Below are 26,558 nucleotides of genomic sequence, written 5' to 3'. Positions count from 1 at the left end.
ACACACACACACACACACACACACACACACACACACGAATATACATGAGCTTGAAGACTCCCCTGTATATTTATAAGCTATTATCACATCTTGGAGGGGTCGTCTTTACCTGTCATCACCTCTTTCTCCCCTCCCACTCTCCCCTCAAAGTTCTGACGTCTTTCATTCCCCCAAAGCTACTCTTTTGCCAGTTCATGAAAAACCTTATTACTGGTAAATTCAGGGGACCTTTTGAAAACCCTTAACTCCCTCTCCTTTTCTCCGTTATTTGTTATAGTTGATCATTACCTCCAGTTTGAAACTTTCTCTTTTATTCGTGTCTCTGACACTTTGCTACACTTCCCTGGTTGTCCTCTCCCTTATGGACCTTCCTTCCACTCCCCAGGAAGGGAAATCAGAAGACGGCTTCCACTGGCATTTCTTTGATTACTGTTGAAGCTGAACACCTGTCTCAAGGCAGGTGCCCTGAAAACAGACCTGAGATAGGTTGGCTGCCGTGCGTCTGTTGGGGAGGCATCTTGGGGACACCTCCTGAAAGATGGAGAGCAGAACAGGACCGAGGGGAGGAGAGGCAGAACTGCGAGCTGGGTCATCTTCAGAGTTGTCCTGACTCAAGGCAAGGGGGCCTATGATTTGCAGCCTCTCCTTTGGCCCGTCACTGGGTGCGGGCTGGCCCAGGGGACGGTGTCCCACACCATCTTGGGAGAAACAGCTACCTCTGTCGGAGGAAAGTCCAGTGAGCAACTCAGGCCAACACCCCAGTGGCTGGGCTCTGCTGCTGGGACTGAGCACAGCGCCTTCAACCTCAGCCTGCCAGCCGTTTATGTATTGATGGATGCAGGGCCTTCAGTGGAGTAGGCATGAGTCGTGGTTGAATAAATCACTGAATTTCTCTTTCTTCTTTTGTTCATGCCCTGTACCCAATTTTTTTTTTTCTGTTGCTGCATTTATCGTGTTTTCTCATTACTTTGCCAAGACCTGCTTACACTTTAAAAACATGAAGTCTTCATCAAATAGCAACATAGTTTCTCCTATTTGCCACTCGCCTTTTGATTTCACTGGTTTCATTTTTGTGATATACAGACCATTCTCATTTTTATATGATCCAAACTACCCGTCTTTTCTTCTCTGCTTGCATGTTTAGTAAATCTTCATAATCCCTAGATCAAGGATGCTTACTTCCCCTATTTTTTTTCTGGTCTTTTTAGGTTTTATTTCTTACATTTTACTCTTCAACCCATCTGGAAATTATTTTGGTTTAAAGCGTGAGGTAGAGATCTAACTTAATTTTTACTTTTGGAAGATCCCTTTATATATGGGTTCTATCTGGAAGTTGATGGGGAGCCCCTGAAGAAGGCTGAGCCAGGGGCGGTGATGTGGTCAGGTCCACTCTCAGGGAGGGCTGGCCGTCCTGTGGCACCTGGATGCACACACATGTTTTGGGGTAGTGGGCCTTCCTGCCTTTCCCATCACACTGCAGATGGCTTTCTCCATTTTCCAGGAAGGCTGACTTTGCTTTTCAGTGATTAAAGCAGGATCCACTGACACTTCAGGGACGCATCACAGAAACCCATCATTAATTTGCTGCAGTTCAGCACTTGCCAGAAGCTGGCTAGAGACATTTGATGTGTGTAAGAGAGCATTGAGGGCTCATGTTAAACATCCATTCATCCACATTCTTTGAGTTCAAGCCCAGTGTTGAGTTAGCTCTTCAGAAAGCCATGTGTCTGGTCCGCAGTATCCCAGTCCCCTTCAGAAATGCTTCCACTCCGTTAAGATTTAATGCTATTTCCCAGCTTTTATCTAAGGGCCCTGCAAGAAACATCCATTTTGAGAACCTTTCTGTATCTTTCAGAAAAACATAGCAGCTGGGTTTTCTTTGTTTGAAGAAAATATTTTACATGTATTTTCAGATTAAAATTTATCCCCAAATTCTTCTTGGAATTTATAACCAAGGAACATGCAAATTCATGATTAGAAGGCTTCTCGGAGAGCTTCAGAGAGGTGTTTTGAACATTCAACGAGTTCGGTCTTAGTTTGGGCTGCTTGAACAGAATACCACAGGTTGGGTGGCTTCAACAACAAACATTTAATTGGAGGTTGGGAAGATCAAGATCAAGGTGCTGGCAGATTTGGTGTCTGGTGAGAGCCCGCTTCCTGGTTCATAGGTGGCTGTCATCTTGTTGTATCCTCACATGGGCGAGAGAAAAATCATCTCCTCCTTTCTCTTTTCATAAAGGGCATTCATATGGGCTCTACCCTCATGCCCTGCTCACCTCCCATAGGCCCCGCCTCCAAATACCATCACATTAGTGGTTAGTATTTCAACATAGGAGTTTGGGCAGACACAAACATTCAGTCCATAAAAAACCCTTTGGGCTCAATCCTATCGAGGAACCCAGAATCTGATTCTGACTTACACGGGCTGGGTCTGATCAGAAGGCAAGGGGTCCTGTCTTGGTGGAGGCCCAAGGGTCCCCCTGCCTCATCTCATTGCACCTTCCTCACTTTTTATTGAAGCCTGATTCCATCTTGACTGGTAACATCTCCTGTGATCCCAGAACCCTGTTCTGTCCATAGGCATTCACGTGAAATATAACTCCTCGTCCACGTCTTAAAGTCCCTTCTAGTGCTGGAGCCCTGTGGGGTCTGTCTGATCCACTGGTCTGTCTCGGTGGCTGGCGCCAGGCCTGGCTATACTATAGTAGGTGTTCAGAAGGCATTTGTGGAAGGAGTGAATGATGAGGGCATTCATGAAGTTGAAGATTGGATGCAGGGGAGTCCCGAGATGAAACTCGAGACTGGAATTAAAAAGAAAAATGATCAAAGACATTTTCAGAGTCCCTTGGGATCAGTCAGACATTTTTCATAGTTATTTCATTCCTTTATTGCTTCATTTCTCCCTTCATTCCATCACTCATTTCCTCATTCTTTTTTAATTCACTCACAAAGTAACTTTTTAAAATTTGTTTTGGGTACCCACTCTACACCAGCTACTACAGGGGATGCTTACTTGAAATCTCTAACACAGGGCTCAGAAAACACAGTCTTACAGGCCAAATCAACTCACACCCTGTTTTCGTTTGGCCCCCGAGCTAAGAATGGCTTTTACATTTTAAAAGAATTTTTAAAAAATCAAAAGGAGAGTGACGTGTTGTGACTCATGAAATTTAGGTGCAATTCAAATTTCAGTTGTCCATACAGTTTTATTGGAACACTGCCTGGCTCATTTGTTTGCATACATTGTCTAGGGCTGCTTTCATAGGATGTGATGGTTAATTTTATGTGTCAGCTTGACTGGGTGAATGGTTGCCCACGGAGCTGGTAAAACACCATTTCTGGATGAGTCTGTGAGGGTGTCCTGAAGGAGGTTAGCATTTGGTTCAGCAGACTGAGTAAAGAAGATCAGCTTCACCAGTGGGGGTGAGCATCGTCCCATCTAGTGGGGCCCAAAAGGGCTGAAAAGGTACAGGAAGGGCAGACTCTCTCTGTCTCTTCTTGAGCTGGGGTGTCCATCTCTTCTTGCCATTGGACGTTGGAGCTCCTGGTTCTCAGACCTTCTGACTTGGACAGAATGACACCAAGTGGCTTTCTGGTTCCCAGTTTGCAGACGGCAGATGGTGGGGCTTCTTGGCCTCCATAACCATGTGAGCCAGTTCCCGTAGTAAATCTCTTTCTCTCTCTAACTATCTACCTATCAGTAGAGGAACGCCTAAGGTATTTACTCTCCAGCCATTTGTAGGAAGTGCTTGCTGACCCCTGCTCTTCAGTAAAGGTGGGATTGACTGACATGTACTCACTGCTGTATCTAAAGTGGACAACCAACAGGGACCTACTGGATAGCACAGGGGACTCTGCTCAATACTCTGTAGCAACCTAAGTGGGGAAAGAATTTGAAAAAGAATAGATACACGTATATCTATAACTGAATCACTTTGCTGTACCCCTGAAACTAACACAACATTGTTAATCCACTACACTCCAACATAAAATAAAAAGTTGAAAAAAAATTTACCAGCTGGCTATCAAAATCATTTTCTGGATTAAAACAATCATTAAAAACATTATTTGTTGAGCCATTAAAAAAACAGAAACACTGGGCACATGCCCTGGATGTCCTGGCTCTGAATGGTGAGGGTATAAAGGCAGGGGAGGACTGGCCAGGGCCAGGAGTGTCTCCAGGTGAGGCTGGGGGTCTGCAGATACTTTGAGTCAGACAGGCGATGGGGCAGGAGTAGGAGAGTGAGGAAGCGGATGCAGCCCAGGCAAGTACAAGATCAAGTCACAGAAGGTAGCTGAAGCACGACTGGCCCCGGAGGCTTGGAAGCGTCCAGGCGAGCAAATCTTCCCCTGTGAGCAGCAGAGGATCGGCCTCACCGAGGTAGCCAAGGAGCCACCACCTCACTCCTCCGGCGGAAGCTGCACTTGAGTAGAGCGGGGGCTGTAGTCGGGGCTGGGGGTGGGGCGGGCCTCCTGGCAAGTTCATTCACTGCCGATCGGGGAGGCACTTCTTGGGAAGATATGAAAGCTGGAATTTACAGCACGAGGAAATGCATTGAAGCTGTTATTAACAGACGCCTCCCCAGACTTTGGCCTCAGGATTGTTAAAGTACTTATCTTCCTGGCATCTGAACACACTAATGCAGACGTGAAATATATGTTGCAGGAAGGAAGAAATAGAATGAGGGTGGCACCTGTCTCAACTCTTGACTTCATATAACGTCGCTTTATGTGGCGACAACCTGCAGTTTATTCGGGAAGGCTCTCCGTCAAGGGGCCTGACATTCCTTTGTGATCTGAGAGAAGGTAAAATCTCACAGTGCTTTTCGGCGGGATATTGATTTTTGTTCCATTTCTCCCTGGCAGATCGAGAAAACTGAGTTCCATGTGTTAATGGAATCGAAGTGGGAATGTTAAATACAGGTGGTTCTACACCATTACCCTCGAGGAACTGTCAAGATGCTTCATTTCCGTGTTGGTGCAGCCTGAATATTCCTTTAAATAAGAGGGAGCTGGAACTGACAGCCTCAATTTCATAAGGCAGGAATTTTAAGGCCATTGTGTATTTTTATTTCTGAACGGTTTTATTCTGCTTCAATATGCAGAAAAAGGAAAACATGGCTCCTGGTGGAATATGGATTCTGCCAGAGAGGTCTTTGCTGTACAATGTTAAGCAAACTCTTAATATTTAGGAAGTTACGTGAAAGCAGGGAATGGGGTGGAGACATTTTTATTCGAACGGAGAAAAAAAAGATGGAAATAGACCACAAAGAAATATATTTTAAGTAGTTTAGTCTGTCTACTGAAGCAGCCAGGAGACGTCCATTCCACACCACTCTGCCTCCCTCCCTCTGCCACAAGGGAAAAGGATAAAGCGAGACCCTGTAGTCTCTGGATGCCTTGCCAGTTCCAGAGTCCACAAGCCTAAGCCTGCATCCTAGAAATGAAACTTTGTTTCTCTAACTTGTTCTGATCTCTGCTCTGATCCGACAGTTACTGCCTACGTATAACTTACTCCAGTCCATTCTGTGCCTCTGATCGAGCGATTCCTAACTGGGTCAGTCTGAGTTTCCCTCCCCTCCCCTGCTGTTTCTGATTATAAAGCAACAACCTCAGCCAGGTGTTGGGTAGTTGCTTTACAATGTTGTGTTAGTTTCTGCTGTACAGCAGAGTGAATCAGCTATACGTATACATATATCCCCTCTTTTTTAGATTTCCGTCTCATTTAGGTCACCACAGAGCATTGACTGGAGTTCCCTGTGCTGTACAGTAGGTTCTCATACAGAGTGAAGTAAGTCAGAAAGAAAAAAACAAATACGTATAATATCACTTATATGTGGAATCTATAGAAATGGTACAGATGAACTTATTTGCAAAGCAAAAATAGAGTCACAGATGTAGAGAACAAACTTATGGTTACTAAAGGTGGCTGGGGGCTGGGATGAATTGGGAGGTTGGGATTGACATATATGCACCTCTTTCAAATAACAGCTGGGAACCAGCAAGCAGGCCTTCCCTTCCTTCGTACACCCCAAACTTTGTGGGTATCTCCTCTCTTCTCTCCTGATTTCGCTCAAGCTCTGTTTTGCTTATCGCTCTATTTTTTTCTTGCTTTTCCACGCTCTCAAATTGAAGTTCCCTTTTTTTTTTTTACTTGGCGTTACTGGTTCTCATGCAATCTCTAATGATTTTTGTCTCACAGTCAAGAATAGGTTTTTTGAACCTACACATTTGCTTTTGACCTCTTTGCTGTTGACAACGTTTGTTTGCCAGGTGGGGGTGGGGCAAGGCTGGCAGAGAGGCTGAAGGACCAGGACAGGCTTCATTCAAGGAACACCTCACACGTCCAGGGATTTTCCTGTGATAGTTTAATAAACTAATTTTTGTAGAAGCTTTTCTACAAAAGAATAAATTGATGGGTTTCCATGGTATCTAGTTTCAGTCTTGACATTGACATAAGAAGACAAGATGCATACTGTTTCTGAAGGGCCCCCCCAAGGCAGCCCTTTGGTGGAGCGCTGTAGCTATTCAGCTGCTCTGCAAGGTCCCCCCGCCCCGCCCCGCCCCGCGCAAAGACCAATTTCCGTCTTTCCTACCACTGCCTCTTCCGACCTGTTTTGTTCATGTGTTTTTCTGTGCCTCCAGATGAAATCCCAGGGATTTCCCAGAGCTTTTCTGGCTACTTTTCTTTGGGTAATAACGATAATACAACCCAGGCCAGTCAACATCAGAACTCCGGGCTCTTAACTCAAATGAAAAGTTCTTCCCTCCCCCTGCTTGGAGGTCTGCGATGAGAGAGTAGACACATCCAGCTCCTTCCCCACTTCCTCTCCATGCTTCATCTTGCAATCACTGTCTGGGGGGGTAGTGGCGAGCTTAGAGGGGAATATCGGGGTCTTAGGTAGGTGGTGCTGTTTTCCCTGGCGTTGGTATGCTCTGGCTGTGTCACAGTGAACATTTCAGCCTCTTTCTCTTGTGTAGTTTTGGGAGGAGTTTCTTTAGAGGCTCCCCCCTCTGCTGCTGAGGTCTGCCACCTGCAGTCCCCTTGACCAGGTGATGCCTCATTGTCCTGGATACCACGACTCCCTTGTCTCCTGGTTTCGTCGGTCTACCTTTCTGTTGGGGTCACCTTGTTCCTCCAGGTTTTTTTAGGTGGGATCCGTTTGAAAAGGACTCATGGCTCGCTCCCTTCCAGAAAGAGCTCATGTGACCCAATGTAATACTTAAGCATCCTTATTCCAAACTCTGAAATTTCAGACCACTGCTAATGTAGTTTTCTTGCTCTCACCAGGGCCTTTCCCATTAATTCTTCAGGTGTGAGTCAGGTACTAGTCCCTGTGTCCCCAGGTTCCATGGGAAAAAGTCAAGTCTCTGAGTTTTTCTCCTGAAGTTCCCATCACAGCTTAAGGGGAGGGAGGAGCATTCTACTTCTCTGCCCCTTGGTTAGAGAAAAGAAACATCGCCCCCTCTAAAGAAATCTTTCTTCTCTGATCTTTCTTAAGCCATCTCAGAGCTTCCCATCAGTAACCTTGGGGCGGGTGATGAGATAATGCAGGCATGATAATTTTGGGGCCACCTCTTTTACAAGCCTTTTGGAGATAGATGGTCTAGTGCTTCGCTGTGAAAAGGGGAGGGGGCCGTGCCTGGCATCTATTCTTCTTGCCCTTGGAAGTTTCTGCTAAAACGGAGGTAACAGGAGTTGAGATAAGTCTTTCTCCCCTGTTAGACTGTCCTAAGAAGCAGTTGCTTTCACAGCCTCTTGCAAGGCAGTCAGTCCTACAGGAAGGAACACTTGAGTCCAAGTCTCGCCCGATACCAGGTGATGGCCCCCTGAGCAGCAGACCCTTGGCAAGATGCCTTGGCTCTTTTTCTCTGTCCCTGCTTCATCCTGTTTCCCTCACTGCTCTTCCCTGGTGCTTTACTGCTTTCCTATGTAGAGGACCTCACCTTTGCTTTGGGCTCTGCGTTCTGGGGAAGCCAGGCAAATCTAACTAGTACTTGGGAAACTCCTGTAGATGCTGGGAGATTACAAAGTGGAAAAGGAAACACAGTTTTTCTCCAGTGTGTTGAGCCTTTGGAAATACTAACGAGGTTAAAGTACAGCTGAGGGAAGGCACAGTGGTTGGAAATCGTGGTTGGAAAATATTTCCCTACGCCTCCAGTCTTAGGACATCTAATGTACTTCCTGCCATTGTTTCCTCTTCCGGGTCACTGATCCTTTTTTTTTTTTTAATTTGCTCATGATTTGGGTTATAACAAGGAGTTGAGGAAACAAGGGCTCTTCTTGGGAAGAGTCAAAAGTCTGCGTTGCTAAGTATCATGATCACAGGGACGGCGTCTCTTTTTTTCTTTAATCTCTGTTAGCCCACCCCCTGCCCCTCCCCCTTCCCTCCCCATACACAGTGAGCTAACAAATCGAAGTCCATGAGAAACTAGGCAAGGCCACTGCAGATGAACTGTTCTCTGCATCCTGTTTTTTGTCTTTCGGGGCGAATGAGGGGTGCTACTGGTGTACCCTTTCTTTTTTTTTTTTTTTAAACTCCTGGCTCTTTTCTCCATTCAGTCCTACAGACACTTCCTAGCTTTCCACTAAGCAGGAGTCCCAAAGGACATAAGGAAGAATTCTGCCACGTTCAAGGTTACTTGATGCCACACTAAAACAGGTATAGGAGCGTCCACACACTCTCAAACACGCAGACACACATCTATCCACATTCTTGGGTAAATTTTCTCTTATTAAAAGTAGCTGAAACTCCCTGGGGAAATTAACTGTTGTTATAAAGAACAAAGAGGCTGTTGGCCTTGGCCTCAAGATAAGCATCGGCCACGGGAGATTTGAATCAGGCTCGGAGGAATGCGCTTCCCTGTGGGGGCAGTAAAACCCTGGCAGCTCTGGCCTCTTGCCCAGAGGCACAGCCTCCTGATGCCTTGCGCTGGGATTCTGTTCAGAGATTCTTGGTGTCCGTTCTCTACAGTGGACATGAAGTTTTGATTAAGTCCAAACAAGAAGACTGAATGATTATCTAAGGAATTTGGGACTGCGTCCCATACTACAGCAGGATATTTTGACCTCCACAAAGGCCCTGCCACCCCTTGATTTGCTTCAAGTCAGCATCTCATGAGGGATGCGTGCTGAGCCAAGCAGTGTCGGGCAGGGAGCATCACTTTTGCTTAACTAGCATAATTTAATAGCGAAGAGTTAGCAAGTCTGTGGCTTACAGATTCCATGATTCTCTCAGTGTGTAGCAGGAGAAGACGCAGAAATGGATGACAGAATAGTAACGGAAGCATCGGAGAGCATATTGGACTGGTCAGGAGAAATGGGGCTAGTTTTCACTTGGCCACAGACAAGTGAAACGTCTTTAGCTGCATGATCTTAAGCTTTGCAGGGGGGCCTACAGTTATTTATCTGAAAAGTGAGGTGACAGAGCTTGACCAGGATTAGCTACTCAGATGCCCGTAGGGGAAGCAGGTAACTGATGTGGGTGAGGCGCCCAGGTGTAGGTGCGCGTGAGTGCGTTGCGGGTGTGGTAGGGACGGTTCTGGGTCTGCTTTCACAGACTCAGTTGAAGCAGGAGTTTCCATTTTCACAGAGAAATTAGAGATCCAGATTTTAATGTGAAATCTCCCAGTTTTTAAAAGCCAGCTTAAATTATCCAAAAGCATTGTATTGACCAGTCAAAATCTGTCTTTAGGTTATAGCTAATTTTTGGACCATCACTTTACAATCTCTGAACTGAGTCCACATTTTTGAAGTGTCTTCCTGAAGAACAGATGCTAATAGATAGAACTGACCCCCAAAAAAGGGTCCAGTGGTCAAATAAGTTTTGGAAACACTGGATTAAACAGTTAAAGACGTTTCTTTACTGCGGGGCTTCTCAGAGCCTTTAATATTCTAAGGCTGCTCTGTCCGCTATGCAGCCTTTAGACCCATGTGGCTATTGAGGACTTGAAGTGTGGCTTGTCTGTATTGAGATGTGCTGCAACTTAAAACACACAGTGGGTTTCAAAGGGTTAGGGTTACAAAAAGAACATAAAAAAATCTTATTAATTTTTATATATATTGCATGTTGAAACACTAATATTTTTAATATATTGGGTTACATTAAAATATTATTAAACTTAAATTTATTTTTCCAAATGTGGCTCCTCTAAAGAACCTTGAATCGCAAAGGCAACTCGCACTGTGATCCTGTTGGGCGGCGCTGGCTAATGTGTCTTGTGTTCATGTGAGAGGTGAGTACAGCACGAGCATTTCCACAGTTTATTTGACTTCAGATTCTTTTTTATTCAGGGAGCAACTCATGAAATCAGTGTTCCATGGAATATACTTGAGGAAAGTGGTCCAGCTCCAACATGGGATTTTATGATACTGTGAGGAGTGAGGGAGCGGTGTTCTGGATTTCTCCTTTGCCTTTGATATTGGTCAGGGGCCCTCATGGCCAGTTCCTGGAGAGGTGGCGCTCAGGGCACCTCAGCACAGTACTTGGCAGAGTTCTGGCCTTCTCGCCTATTCAAAATTTCCTCACCTATTTCTTCTTCCTTAATTTTTAAAACATATGTTTTTCAAATTTATTGATTGACATAAATAATTGACATAATCTAATGTGAGTTCTGACAAGTGGATACACCTGTGTGGCTTTCACCGCAATCAAGACAGAGATTATTTCCATCATCCTAAAAAGTTCTCTTGAGTCTTTTTCCACATCAGTCCCTACCTCTCAGTATCCAGATGGTACAACCACCAGGATGCTTTGTCATCCTGGTCTTTGGACCTCTGATCTCTCTCTCTCTCTGTCTCCCTCTCTTTCTTAATTCCTCTCTCTCTCCTTCTCCTTTCCTCCTATCACGAGGATCTAATACAGTCATCCTATTTATCCAGAAATCTCTTGCAGTTTTCCTCCCCATTTGGATCTGTGCTTTTCTCAGCCACTCTAAATAACTGCTCCATTAGCTCAGCAGCCTGTCTTCCTGGAGCTCTGCCTGGTTTCTGTCAGTCTAATCAGGATTTCTATTGAGTGAGGCCCAGTTCCTTCCAAAGGGGGATAAACCAGCCAGGTAGTGAGACACCAGATAGTCTGCCTTACTGAATATGAGAAAATGTGTTTCTAGAGTCTAGAGTCCTAAACGTAGTCTAGCCTTGGTTCCACCCTGTGTTCCACTTCCACGGGTTAATTGTGATGGGCGAGCTATTCTCTGCCATAGATGAGAGAGGCAGATGGGGAGTGTTAGGGCAACGAAAAAGTGAGAAAAGGAGTTAAGACAGGAGGAAGTTGAGGGAATGGTACAGTGGTCCTCAGTGTGGCCCGCACATTAGAATTCCCTTGGGAACCTTGAAAATGTGATAGATGTTCAGGCTGAGCTTCAAAGATTGTAATTTCATTGGCTTTACGTTAAAAAAAATTTCTCCAAATGATTCTAATACACAGACAGTCTTAAGATCCACAAGCACGGTGGGTGGGTTCGACCCAATTTGCTATCTTGGTGTATTTCCCAGGTGAATTGTCCATGGGGATCTTCTTGGATTTAGAATTTTGGCCAGATCTTGGTTTCTGAGCTCTCAGGCTTCATGTGGGCACAGCTGGCAGAACAGCCATTCTATGCTGGTTTTTTTGCAGTGAGCTTAGGCAGAAATAAGACCAGGACAAAGTCTACCCAATGGCATCTAGGTACTGGTGCTGACCCCAAATTGATCCTGACGTAGAAATCATCTCATTTCCCTCCTCTCACAGCCACAGGGCCAGTAATGAGAAGACAGTTTGCCTCAGAATGTCCCTGGGATAGAGGGTGGGAGGACCACATGCAAAGGTATTGACAGGAAAAGAGTAGCACGTTTACCGCACAACTGGGGGTAGTTCAGGATGGCTGCAGTGTAAGATGTGCAGGGGTGGCAGGTAACCAGGTTAGACAGGGAAGCAGTTGGGCAAGTGGATTCACATGTTATCCTGGAGAGGTGATGTGGCCATCACAAACTTTGCACCTGTGAGTCAGGGTACACCTTGATGGTTAGCGAAGCAGTTCTGCCAGCAACCTGTGATGGTGTGGAGGAGAGGTAAGACCGGTCCAGACTAGGGCTGGAGGGAGGTCCTGTCCCTTTTTCTGCTCATAAATATCTATTTTCCTCACACCCCAGGAAGCCAGTCTGATGCCCTTGTTCCTTTAGTCCCTAGAGCTCTCCCCAGCATCAGGACCAAGCTGGGGCCCTGGCGGGAGGCCGAGTTATACATAGAGCTGGTTGAGGAAGGAATGCTCCACTGAGGAGTTAGAAGCCCCAGGACTGTGGGTTTTCTGGGTGGTGGTGCAAGTTTCTGAACAGGATGCTTGTTTCAGGACTCTGGTAAGGCCTTTTACAAGAAAATGCCAGCATTTAAAGTGAGGGTTATTTCCCACAGGGGGGTCCATCACCGTGGGCAGCTGTGTAAGAATTCTAACACTGCTGCCATGGCTACCAGCCATCTTTCTCCTCTTGGCATATTACTTTCAGTTTGAGTCCCATACAAAGTCAGGCTGATGCTTTTGAATTTCCTTTGCTTTATCATGAAGGTGATACGTCTTCATTATAGAGAAGCTTCACCTTTCTGTGACCCTGAGCACTGGGCCTTGGCGCTGACCTGATTCACCTTCCTTGGCTCCAAATGTCTGCTGCCTGTTTCCAAACCTCGAATCCCGCTCAGGGGATACATTTCTGCTGCAGGCTCTGTGGGATTCTGCCAAAGGGGTATTTTCAACACTCACGTCTGTAAGTTCTGGAACATTTGATAGAAATCTATTCCTTACCTTATATAGTAGCACCTCATAAAGTTGCCCTGGAATCCAGATCTGGTCCCTGAGAAGTCGGTGAAAATGGTTTCTCCAAGTGAGCTGTGGCTGCTAAACAGACCGAGGGCTCTTGCTTGTGTCTGTACGGGAGCCATCTCCTGCCCAGCAGCGTCTCCGGCTCACAGAGCTGGCCTGGCGTTCGCAAGGGTCACAGCCGTCTTCTCCATCCCTCCCCTGTGGACAGGAAGCCTTTTATGAGGTGCAAGGGATCCTCCTCTTTTCTTTGAAGGCTGTCATTTGTTTCCTCAAAGAATCATGCGTGGAGGCAAGACTACAAACATTGCTTCATCCTTGATACTCTGCTTCTAAAAGGCGGCTGCCTAGTCATTCTTTGTGATTGTAATTTACATGAACTCAGAAGAGTCCTTGCCCTTAAATCTGCATTGGATCCGTGGATGCTCAGGGTCTAGGATGGGCTGGCAGCTCTTCCGTAGGCTCAGAAAGCTGCTCCTGGCAGGGGTACAGGGAGACACTTGGCCCATCTCCTTGCTTTACAGATGAGGCTGTAGACTTAGAGCAGGAACGACACCAGCTTCCAGGTTCCCCTTTGTGGTCCTGTCCTCAGCCCAGCGGGATTTTGGCGAGGACCAGGCAGAAATTCCTAAGGGCAGCACAGACATGTTATGGGCACAAGTACAGGCCCTCAAAGGGACCCTAATGTAGTCTTTTCACTTCTGTCTGGACCACTGGTTAAAGGCTTCCAAAATTCTCTGAACTTGCTACTTGGCTAGAGCCTTTAGGCCCTGACCCCGAGGGCCACACAAACTAACCCTTGGTTCCCCACATAGACTCGTCCAGACGTGCCTTGTGCCGATTTCGGTTTACCTCAGTGTCTGTTTGACTTTCCTCTTCTAAAGGTTTGGTGACTTCCCCTCATTTCTTACCTCATCCCACACTGCATTCTTGTGTTGGGTGCTTCAGAGCAGTTATCATCACTTTTCCTTTGAGCAGTCCTTCTTCAAAATAAAATTTCTGCAGGTGCTCACTAGGTAAACCAGTGCAGATATAAAAAGCCTGCTTGACCCCGACGGGCTTCAGGATCACCAGTGAATCAGTATTTTAATAACATGTTGAAAATGCTCCCAGGATCCTCCTTAGAGCATCCTGTGTACAACCCAGATTCAGAACTAGGAGGTTTGGGGTTCAGTCCAGGAACATGCATTTCAAGCATCCCTGGAGATTCTGATGTAGGATTTTAAACGAATTAAAAAAAAATTCCAGTGATCTAAATCAGTCAGTCCAAGACCATGTTTTGAGAGGGATTCTCATATGGTCTTAAAATGTTACAGTTTTTAAAAATACTGCTTAAGTGGATGGCCGGGTGAGGATCATATGATCCATGTTTTGAGGGAACTTAGAAGCTAATAAAAGATGTTGTGAGGTAGATACGTGGGTAAATAGATAAATAGGTAGGAAGATATAACCCCTTTCTTACTGAGATTAAAAAATGTTCTCCATTACAGTTTATTACAGGATATTGAATAAAGTTCCCTGTGCTCTACAGTAGGACCTTGTTGTTTATCCATTCTATATGTAATAGTTTGCATCTGCTAATCCCAAACTCCCAATCCATCCCTCTCCCACCCCTCTCCCCCTTGGCAACCACAAGTCTGTTCTCTATGTCTCTGAGTCTGTTTCTGTTTCGTAGATAATTTCATTTGTGTCATATTTTAGATTCCACATACAAGTGATATCCTATAGTATTTGTCTTTCTCTTTCTGACTTCATTTAGTATGATAATCTCTAGGTCCATCCGTGTTGCTGCAAATGGCATTATTTCATTCTTTTTTATGGTTGAGTAATAGTCCATTGTGTTATATACCACATCTTCTTTATCCATTCCTCTGCTGATGGACATTTAGGTTGTTTCCATGTCTTGGCTATTGTAAATAGTCCTGCTGTGGACATAGGGCTGCATGTATTTGAGATACTCTTTAAACAACTAGAATGTCTGAGTTTATTCTGCTTTGACTCTCTTAGTTAGAATCAAAAAGTAGAACATGGTTCAAGTGTAGTAAGACCCACATCTTTCCATTGTCTCTCTTATCTGTAATTTGCCCCCTCTAGGTAGCCCTGATAGCAGCTGCTTATCTCCGTGCTGTCTGGGAGGACTTGCTTCTGAGTAAGAGGAAACAGACCCCAGGCTTATTCACTCTTACAGTCTCCAATGTGGAAGTAGGCTCTGAGAGATGGAAAGAGAGTTTGTTCCAATAAGTCCAACACAGGCTTATTTCCTTTCCTCCCATAGCAAGGGTAGAAGAGGAGGCTTTGGAGGTGGGGCTGCCTGAGTGACGTGGGGAGGAGCTGGAAGAGCTGGGTGACTGTCCTGCAAACACTAGTTATCACCTAGTACTGTCCCACCAACAGGTATCCCTGGGCCCACCCATCTGCTTGCCTTCATTCCTATGCACGGTGCCTCCACACAGTGTGGCATCCAACTTAACTAGGCTCTTGACCGAAAGTTCTTCTACGGTTCCCAAGCTAGGTCTTTCTCCCAAGACTTACTGCTGCTGTGTCAGTGTTTCTCTACTTCCGGATGCCTCCAACCCTATCACTTTCCTTCCTACTCTCAGCAAAAGACCCTGCCAGGTACTTCATAGAGGAAATAGAGTCCATCCAGTTTCCACAGTTTCCTTCCATCAAGTCTGCAAAGGTGGATTTACCCACATTCACCCGCAGACGTCCTATCCTCCTGCCTTGGAATACAGGAAAATGGGACCCTCTCCTATATGAGTTTAACACTGTGTCTGTGCTCTGCATTGCATTTCTTCGCTGTATCTCCCACCCAACCCTTTACTGGCTGCTTCCTGTCAACATTTAAATGTGCTTGAACCTTTCACGCCTGTGTAAAAATGTCTCTCTACCCCTTACCTTCTTCCATTTCCTGTCCCCTCTCTCCTCAGGCACTCAGCTAGAGGTCTTTTAAAAGTTATCTGTGACTGTTGCCTTCATTTTCTCACTTTTCTCTTACTCTTTTGTCCACTGAAATCTGACTTTTTCTCTTGTCGGCCCATAAAACCGTAGAACTGCTAGGGCCATCCACCGCCTATGTGTAGGCAGCGTCAGTGGACACTTGTAAGACCTTTGGCAAGAGATCCCCCTGGGCAACATTCGGAACTGTTGACAAGGTTCTCCACCGTGAAACACTTTTATCTTGGCTTCTATGACATTGTACTTCCCTGTTTTTTCTCCTGCTTATCAGATTGCATCTTTGAAATCTCTGTGGGGTTTTTTTCTGTTCAGCCCTTAAGATATTGGTGTTCTTAAGAGGCCTTCACCTTTCTCACTCAACACATTTTCTCCCCAATGGTCTTCAACCCACCTATGTGCTGATAACTGCCATTCATGTGTTCAACAAATAAATATTGAATTAGAAACAAATAGCATGAAAGATAAACACATTCAAAAGCTGGATCTTTGAAAAGACCAACAAAATAATCAACTCCTTTTGAGCCTGAATAAAAAAAAAAGAGAATAAAGACGCCTAAGATTAGAAATAAGAAAGGAGGTATCACAGATACAGAAGAAATGAAAAGGTCCTTAAAAATTTCTACATCCAACTCCTATGGTAAAACATTTAAAACCCTAGGATGAGGGATGATTTCCTGTTATACTGGATTGGCCAAAAAGTTCGTTTGGGTTTTTCTGTCACATCTGTTGGCCAACCCAGTAATAATATAATTAATCAAATTTGACTCAAGAAGTAGAAAATTTGAATAGGAGAAAACTTCCAATAAATGAGATTGGAAAAGTGGTTAAAGAGTCACCATTGGAAAAGGCATTGAGAAAAGAATGTAACATGGTTGAATTCTGCCTCACCTCTAAAGAAGAGGTAGTTACAACAGTAGTTAAACAATTCCAGATCCTAGAAGGTGGTAGAAACCACCTCAACTCATTGCATGCAGCCAGAATAAATATAAAGACCTGAAAAGATAGCACTGGAAAGAAGCTTAAGCTTAACCTCACTAGTGAATATAGATGCAAAAATGCTAAAATATGTATGAGAAATAGGACCTTGCAATCAAAAGAATGATCAAGTAAAGTTTATTCTTTGGAAATGTATACATATGTGGAAATTCATCAATATACCATACAAAATGAACAAATTAAAGAGAAAGTAGCATTGGGCATAGTAGATTCTGAAAAGACGTTTAGGATCCATTTATAATAAAACTCTAAAATATGGATAGAAGAAAGGGACTTGAATATAATAAATATTATACAGACCACATTCCCCAAGCCAACAGCAAATATTAAACCATTTTAATTAAATAGAGAAATAATAGCATTTCAATTAAAATCGTGAACTAGGCAGGCACGATTGTTATCAGCATTATTATTCAACATTGTTTAGAATGTTCAGGTGAATTCAGTAAAAGAAGGAATGAAATAAATGGTATAAAATTAGAAAAGAGAATACATAAATACATATTTTTGCTGATAAAATGATTACACACCTAGAAACCACAAGAGACTTTTGTAAGAAATAAGACCAATAAATGAGATTGGAAAAGTGGTTAAAGTTGAGCCATCATATTTCGTTTTTGCTATTACTGATGAACAGTATTTCATTATATGGACACAACAAATTTTATTCATTCATGCTTCTGTTGGTGGATACTTAGATTGTTTCCATTTTATTTTTGTTATTGTGACCAAAGCTACTATGAATATCATATACAAATCTTTGTGTGGACACATGTTTCTATTTTTCTTATGTATCTAGGAGTGGAATGGCTGAGTTGAGAGAGTACATACTGTGTAATTCCGTTTGTGTAAAATTCTAGAAAATGCAAACTAAGGTATATCGACACAAACAGATAAGCAATTGCCTAGGTTTGGGAGCAGATAGAGGGGTGGATTACAAAGGGGTATAAGGAGACTTTTGGTGGTAGTGGTAAAATTCTGTACTTTTATTGTGGAAATAATTTCATGGGTGGCATTATCTGTTAAAAATTCATCAAATCATACAATTTAAATGGGTGCAATTTATTGCACAAAAATTCTACCTCAGTGAAGATGATAAAACACATACTCAGTGTTTTAGTTATTACAAACTAAATTAGTTATCAGTTATAACTGTGTTAATATTGTTTACTTTTAAGCTGGGTATTTTGCTATTACCGTATTTCCTTTTTTATATACATTTTTGTTCTGCATGTAGTTAATAATTGCTTTTTTAAATTTGTGACGTTTTCCCTCAGCATAATCAATGTCTTCCACCATTTTCTAAAGTTCTTCAAAATGTTTCTTAACATAAATGTCCACATGAAAACTCTGTCCAGTAGTATATCATTTTCCTGAGGACGTTCCTCCTGGAGCCATCCATGCTCCATCATGGATGGAGACTGCTTACTAATTCGCCCACATACTGATCTGCAACTTTCTTCCATCAATGTCTTGGGATTTGCCTTCATCTCTCCTTTGAGTATAGGACCCTCTCTTTCCCACCTTCTTCACTTTTGGTGTGGCATATCTTCCAGGAGTTTCCTTAGACACGGCACAAGAGAAAATGTGTATTTTTTTAGATTTTGAGTGTCTGAAAATGCCTGTGTTCTACCCTTATACTTGGCTGATATGTTAGCCGAGTACGGAATTCTAAGTTGAAAATAATTTTCAATAAAAAAATTGAAAATATTGTTTCATTATTGCTTTTGAGATATCTGATGTGACTTTTATCCCCTAATCTTCAATCGAGACCTTTTCTCCCTCTTTGGGAACAGGATCTTCTCTGGAATGCTGAAATTCCACAGAAATGTGCTTTGATGTGGATAATTTGCACTTATCATGTTGGTACTTTGGGGGTCTTCTTCGTTCGGTGACTCCTGACTTTCAGCTCTGGGGAATTTTGTGTATTGTTGATGTGATAATTTTGTCCTTTTCCTATTCTCTGTTTTCTCTTCTTAGAATTCCTATCTGTTGGTTGTTGGACCTGTTGGGTCTACCGTCTAATTTTCTGTTCTGTCCTATTTTCCTTCTACTTTCTTTCTTTCTCCCATTTCTCAGGGAGATTTCCATTTTATCTTCCAACCCTTTTACTAACTATAAAAACATTTACCTGCCAAATTTTTAATCATCAATAAATCTTTCTTGTTTTACAGTTACTGTTTTAAAAAATAATGTTCTTGTTTTATTTTCTTTTGTCTTCTCCTTAGAAGAAAGCTTTGTGAAGTTGGTGATTTTTATTAGTTTTGGTCGCTACTGTATTGCCTGCATGTAGAAGAACGTTTGACACACTATTCACACTCAAAAAACATGTGTTTAATACATAAATTGGCCTCTCTGCAGATATTATCTAGAGTCCTCTGAAGTTGTCTTTTGCTCCCAGTTACTGTCTATTTTGTGTTTGATTGTTTTAGTCTCATGCTGGAAGTTTTCTTCAAATGTCAGAGGATCTATTGCCTGTCTGTTTGTATTTGAAAGTGAGGTTGGTTCCTTGACCCTAGAATGAGGACTGCTGGGGTTTCCTCCCCACCCAGCTTCACTGGGTCCGGCTCACAGGGCTTGACAAAGTCGTGAGCTTCACTGCTGGACCAGTGGATTTTTTAATCAGAGACACTAAATACTAGTAGCTGTAGATATTTGCTATTAGGGGTTTGAGTTTCTTGAAAGGATAATATCTTCATTTACTAACCTACTTGGAGAAAGTATGGGGTGGTGAATAATTATTGGTCAGAGGAAGAGGGAGAGGAGGCTCCCTGTTTAGCATGTAGACTTTTTACTTAATCCCCATGGTATCACCCTAGACCAGAAGGGCTTTAAATAACAAACAATTGGTCAAATCCAGCCCACCGCCTGCTTTTATAAATAAAGTTTTATTGGCACACAGCCCCACCCATTGGTGTAAATATTATCTGTGGCTGCTTTTGTGCTATGATGTCAGAGTTGAGTAGTTGTAACAGAGACCATATGGCTTGTGAAGCCTAAAATATTTACTATCTGGATATTTACAGAAAAAATTTGCTGACTCCTGTCTTCAGCCTTCATCTCCATCTCTCTCTGTCTGGTGGCCCCATGTCCAAAGCTTCTGTAGTTCGTATTCTCTGGAGACTATACCTCCTACTTCCTAAAGGGGAAGAGAAAAGATGGTTGCTTAACTGTGAGAAAGGAGTGAGAATGGATATCTAGGAGTTTGATTTCTTCTTGTCTGTGCTTTTATGCAAGCCTCATGGTTTCAGCACTCCCCCACAATCTCTTACAGGTTCTGGTACCACCACTTCATTATTTCCTAAAAGGTTCTTCAGGGTGATGATTGGCAGATACTCTGTGAGCCTCTTAGTTTGAGTGTCTCATCTTTTTAAAGTCATTTTCCATGTCTTCAGTCTCTGTCTTCATATATCTTGGTTTAGGGTTCAGGGATGTCTTTAGTTTTACTTAAATGTGTTTCTGTTTCTTATTCTATTTGTTGACTTAAGGTGATAGAAGTACCTTAAAGTTCAAATGGAAGTATAAACTTCTGATAAGAGCAAAAAGAAACAGATCTCAGAACTCACTATAAATCCACTGTGATAAGAGCAGCATGAAATTGGCATGAGTGTATTGGTAGTGATCCATGTAAAATGGATCGGTGACTCCAAAGAGTGAATATAGTAAAGGATCTCAGTACGTAAGATAATTTAGTGTATGAGTGTTTTGTCAGGGCTTTTTGTTGCAGACAACAGAATTCACTCTAGGTAGTTTAAGTGAAAGGAAGCTTCTAGAAGCTATCTGGGAAGATGAAAGAACAGTGATTGGATGCTATGCAGCCAGGAAGAAGGGCCAATCATACCCCAGACTTTTCAAGCAGAAGTGTCATTGCTGCTACTCCTACTGCTTGGTGTTTACAATATAAGAACTTGAGAAACCTTTCACAGTCACTCCAGGATAACAAAATACCTGCTCTCCTTTGCTTACCAGGGAAATGAAGTCCCCTGTGTGTAGCTCAGTATCATGCTACCCTGTCAGCTCCAAGACTGGCTTGGGTGTGTCTGCCCAGTGAAATGCACATCACTTATGGAGCCTTAGGACAACTGATCTGAGGATGTAGGATTTTAGCCTTCCAGACTCTATAAGAAGTAAAGCCACACCATAGTTATCTTCCATGATGACAAAGGCAGTGTGACAGCACATCAGAGAGAAAATAGCCTTGAACCCCTATCCCACAACACTAAAAGATCCAGACAAAAAAAGGAGGATATAATAAAATTTGAAAAATATCCACGAGGACCAGAGACTTAAATGGAATAAACTTAGCAATGGAATTCTTTTTTTAAATCATCTTTATTGGGGTATAATTGCTTTACAATGGTGTGTTAGTTTCTGCTTTATAACAAAGTGAATCAGTTATACATATACATATGTTACCATATCTCTTCCCTCTTGCATCTCCCTCCCTCCCACCCTCCCTATCCCACCCCTCCAGGCGGTCACAAAGCACCGAGCTGATCTCCCTGTGCTATGCGGCTGCTTCCCACTAGCTATCTACCTTACGTTTGGTAGTGTATATATGTCCATGCCTCTCTCTCGCTTTGTCACAGCTCACCCCTCCCCCTCTCCATATCCTCAAGTCCATTCTGTGGTAGGTCTGTGTCTTTATTCCTGTCTTACCCCTAGGTTCTTCATGACATTTTTTTTTCTTAAATTCCATATATATGTGTTTTAGCATACGGTATTTGTCTTTCTCTTTCTAACTTACTTCACTTGGTATGACAGACTCTAGGTCTATCCACCTCATTACAAATAGCTCAATTTCGTTTCTTTTTATGGCTGAGTAATATTCCATTGTATATACGTGCCACATCTTCTTTATCCATTCATCCGATGATGGGCACTTAGGTTGTTTCCATCTCCGGGCTATTGTAAATAGAGCTGCAATGAACAGTTTGGTACATGACTCTTTTTGAATTATGGTTTTCTCAGGGTATATGCCCAGTATGGGATTGCTGGGTCATATAGTAGTTCTATTTGTAGTTTTTTAAGGAACCTCCATACTGTTCTCCATAGTGGCTGTACCAATTCACATTCCCACCAGCAGTGCAAGAGTGTTCCCTTTTCTCCACACCCTCTCCAGCATTTGTTGTTTGTAGATTTTTTGATGATGGCCATTCTGACTAGTGTGAGATGATATCGCATTGTAGTTTTGATTTGCATTTCTCTAATGGTTAATGATGTTGAGCATTCTTTCATGTGTTTGTTGGCAGTCTGTATACCTTCTTTGGAGAAATGTCTATTTAGGTCTTCTGCCCATTTTTGGATTGGGTTGTTTGTTTTTGTGATATCAAGCTGCGTGAGCTGCTTGTATATTTTGGAAATTAATCCTTTGTCAGTTGCTTCATTTGCAAATATTTTCTCCCATTCTGAGTGTTGTCTTTTGGTCTTGTTTATGGTTTCCTTTGCTGTGCAAAAGCTCTGAAGTTTCATTAGGTCCCATTTGTTTATTTTTGTTTTTATTTCCATTTCTCTAGGAGGTGGGTCAAAAAGGATCTTTCTGTGATTTATGTCATAGAGTGTTCTGCCTATGTCTTCTTTCCTCTAAGAGTTTTGGAGTGTCTGGCCTTACATTTAGATCTTTTATCCATTTTGAGCTTATTTTTGTGTATGGTGTTAGGGAGTGATCTAATCTCATACTTTTACATGTACCTGTCCAGTTTTCCCAGCACCACTTATTGAAGAGGCTGTCCTTTCTCCACTGTACATTTCTGCCTCCTTTATCAAAGATAAGGTGACCATATGTGCGTGGGTTTATCTCTGGGCTTTCTATCCTGTTCCATTGGTTTATCTTTCTGTTTTTATGCCAGTACCATACTGTATTCATTACTGTAGCTTTGTAGTATAGTCTGAAGTCAGGGAGCCTGATTCCTACAGCTCCGTTTTTCGTTCTCAAGATTGCTTTGGCTATTTGGGGTCTTTTGTGTTTCCATACAAATTGCGAAATTTTTTGTTCTAGTTCTGTGAAAAATGCCAGTGGTAGTTTGATGGGGATTGCATTGAATCTGTAGATTGCTTTGGGTAGTAGAGTCATTTTCACAATGTTGATTCTTCCAATCCAAGAACATGGTATATCTCTCCATCTATTTGTATCATCTTTAATTTCTTCCTTCAGTGTCTTATAATTTTCTGCATACAGGTCTTTTGTCTCCTTAGGTAGGTTTATTCCTAGATATTTTATTCTTTTTGTTGCAAAGGTAAATGGGAGTGTTTTCTTGATTTCAATTTCAGATTTTTCATCATTAGTATATAGGAATGCCAGAGATTTCTGTACATTAATTTTGTATCCTGCTACTTTACCAAATTCATTGATTAGCTCTAGTAGTTTTCTGGTAGCATCTTTAGGATTCTCTATGTATAGGCTCATGTCATCTGCAAACAGTGACAGCTTTACTTCTTCTTTTCCGATTTGGATTCCTTTTATTTCCTTTTCTTCTCTGATTGCTGTGCTAAAACTTCCAAAACTATGTTGAATAAGAGTGGTGAGAGTGGGCAACCTTGTCTTGTTCCTGATCTTAGTGGAAATGCTTTCAGTTTTTCACCATTGAGGATGATGTTGGCTGTGGGCTTGTCATATATGGCCTTTGTTATGTTGAGGAAAGTTCCCTCTATGCCTACTTTCTGCAGGGTTTTTATCATAAATCGGTGTTGAATTTTGTCAAAAGCTTTCTCTGCATCTATTGAGATGATCATATGGTTTTTCTCCTTCAATTTGTTAATATGGTTTATCACATTGATAGATTTGCGTATATTGAAGAATCCTTACATTCCTGGAATAAACCCCACTTGATCATGGTGTATGATCCTTTTAATGTGCTGTTCGATTCTGTTTGCTAGTATTTTGTTGAGGATTTTTCCATCTATGTTCATCAGTGATATTGGCCTGTAGTTTTCTTTCTTTGTGACATCCTTGTCTGGTTTTGGTATCAAGGTGATGGTGGCCTCGTAGAATGAATTTGGGAGTGTTCCTCCCTCTGCTACATTTTGGAAGAGTTTGAGAAGGATAGGTGTTAGCTCTTCTCTAAATGTTTGATAGAATTCGCCTGTGAAGCCATCTGGTCCTCGGCTTTTGTTTGTTGGAAGATTTTTAATCAGAGTTTCAATTTCAGTGATTGTGATTGGTCTGTTCATATTTTCTATTTCTTCCTGATTCAGTCTTGGCAGGTTGTGCCTTTCTAAGAATTTGTCCATTTCTTCCAGATTGTTCATTTTATTGGCATAGAGTTGCTTGTAGTAATCTCTCATGATCTTTTTTGTATTTCTGCAGTGTCTGTTGTTACTTCTCCTTTTTCGTTTCTAATTCTATTGATTTGAGTCTTCTCCCTTTTTTTCTTGATGAGTCTGGCTAGTGGTTTATCTATTTTGTTTATATTCTCAAAGAACCAGCTTTTAGTTTTATTGATCTTTGTTATTGTTTCCTTCATTTCTTTTTCATTTATTTCTGGTCTGATTTTTATGATTTCTTTTCTTCTGCTAGCTTTGGGTTTTTTTTTCTTCTTTCTCTAATTGCTTGAGGTGCAAGGTTAGGTTGTTTATTTGAGATGTTTCCTGCTTCTTAAGGTGGGCTTGTATTGCTATAAACTTCCCCCTTAGAACTGCTTTTGCTGCATCCGATAGGTTTTGGGTTTTTGTGTCTCCACTGTCATTTGTTTCTAGGTATTTTTTTATTTCCTCTTTGATTTCTTCAGTGATCACTTCATTATTAAGTAGTGTATTGTTTAGCCTCCATGTGTTTGTATTTTTTACAGATCTTTTCCTGTAATTGATATCTAATCTCATGGTGTTGTGGTCAGAAAAGATACTTGATACAATTTCAATTTTCTTAAATTTACCAAGGCTTGATTTGTGACCCAAGATATGATCTATCCTGGAGAATGTTCCATGAGCACTTGAGAAAAATGTGTATTCTGTTGTTTTTGGATGGAGTGTCCTATAAATATCAATTAAGTCCATCTTGTTTAATGTATCATTTAAAGCTTGTGTTCCCTTATTGATTTTCATTTTGGATGATCTGTCCATGGGTGAAAGTGGGGTGTTAAAGTCCCCTACTATGAATTTGTTACTGTCGATTTCCCCTTTTATGGCTGTTAGTATTTGCCTTATGTATTGAGGTGCTCCTACGTTGGGTGCATAAATATTTACAGTTGTTATATCTTCTTCTTGGATCGATCCCTTGATCATTATGTAGTGTCCTTCTTTGTCTCTTTTCATAGTCCTTATTTTAAAGTCTGTTTTGTCTGATATGAGAATTGCTACTCCAGCTTTCTTTTGGTTTCCATTTGCATGGAATATCTTTTTCTATCCCCTTACTTTCAGTCTGTATGTGTCTCTAGGTCCGAAGTGGGTCTCTTGTAGACAGCATATGTAAGGGTCTTGTTTTTGTATCCATTCAGCCAATCTGTGTCTTTTGGTGGGAGCATTTAGTCCATTTACATGTAAGGTGATTATCGATATGTATGTTCCTATTCCTATTTTCTAAATTGTTTTGGGTTCGTTATTGTAGGTCTTTTGCTTCTCTTGTGTTTCTTGCCTAGAGAAGTTCCTTTAGCAGTTGTTGTAGAGCTGGTTTGGTGGTGCTGAACTCTCTCAGCTTTTGCTTGTCTGTAAAGGTTTTAATTTCTCCATCAAATCTGAATGAGATCCTTGCTGGGTAGAGTAATCTTGGTTGCAGGTTTTTCTCCTTCATCACTTTAAATATGTTCTGCCACTCCCTTCTGGCTTGCAGAGTTTGTGCTGAAAGATCAGCTGTTAACCTTATGGGGATTCCCTTGTGTGTTATTTGTTGTTTTTCCCTTGCTGCTTTTAATATGCTTTCTTTGTATTTAATTTTTGACAGTTTGATTAATATGTGTCTTGGCATATTTCTCCTTGGATTTATCCTGTATGGGACTCTCTGTGCTTCCTGGACTTGATTAACTATTTCCTTTCCCATATTAGGGAAGTTTTCAACTATAATCTCTTCAAATATTTTCTCAGTCTCTTTCTTTTTCTCTTCTTCTTCTGGAACCCCTATAATTCGAATGTTGGTGTGTTTAATGTTGTCCCAGAGGTCTCTGAGACTGTCCTCAGTTCTTTTCATTCTTTTTTCTTTATTCTGCTCTGCAGTAGTTATTCCCACTATTTTATCTTCCAGGTGACTTATCTGTTCTTCTGTCTCAGTTATTCTGCTATTGTTCCCATCCAGAGTATTTTTCATTTCATTTATTGTGTTGTTCATCATTGTTTGTTTCATCTTTAGTTCTCGGTCCTTGTTAAATGTTTCTTGCATTTTGTCCATTCTATTTCCAAGATTTCGGATCATCCTTACTATCATTATTCTGAATTCTTTTTCAGGTAGGCTGCCTATTTCCTCTTCATTTGTTAGGTCTGGTGGGTTTTTATCTTGCTCCTTCATCTGCTGTGTGTTTCTCTGTCTTCCCATTTTGCTTATCTTACTGTGTTTGGGGTCTCCTTTTTGCAGGCTGCACGTTCGTAGTTCCCGTTGTTTTTGGTGTCTGTTCCCAGTGGCTAAAGTTGATTCAGTGGGTTATGTAGGCTTCCTGGTGGAGGGGACTAGTGCCTGTGTTGTGGTGGATGAGGCTGGATCTTGTCTTTCTGGTGGGCAGGTCCACGTCTGGTGGTGTGTTTTGGGTTTCTGTGGAGTTATTATGGTTTTAGGCAGCCTCTCTGCTAATGGGTGGGGTTGTGTTCCTATTTTGCTAGTTGTTTGGCATAGGGTGTCCAGCACTGTAGCTTGCTGGTCGTTGAGTGAAGTTGGGTGCTGGCATTGAGAT

The sequence above is a fragment of the Aethalodelphis obliquidens genome, unplaced genomic scaffold (genome assembly GCF_003676395.1).
Source record: "Aethalodelphis obliquidens isolate GAN/ISIS:26980383/991018 unplaced genomic scaffold, ASM367639v1 scaffold38, whole genome shotgun sequence".
NCBI classification, from domain to species: domain Eukaryota; kingdom Metazoa; phylum Chordata; class Mammalia; order Artiodactyla; family Delphinidae; genus Aethalodelphis; species Aethalodelphis obliquidens.
The sequence above is the reverse complement of the archived record's forward strand: the minus strand, read 5'-3'. Positions refer to the sequence as shown.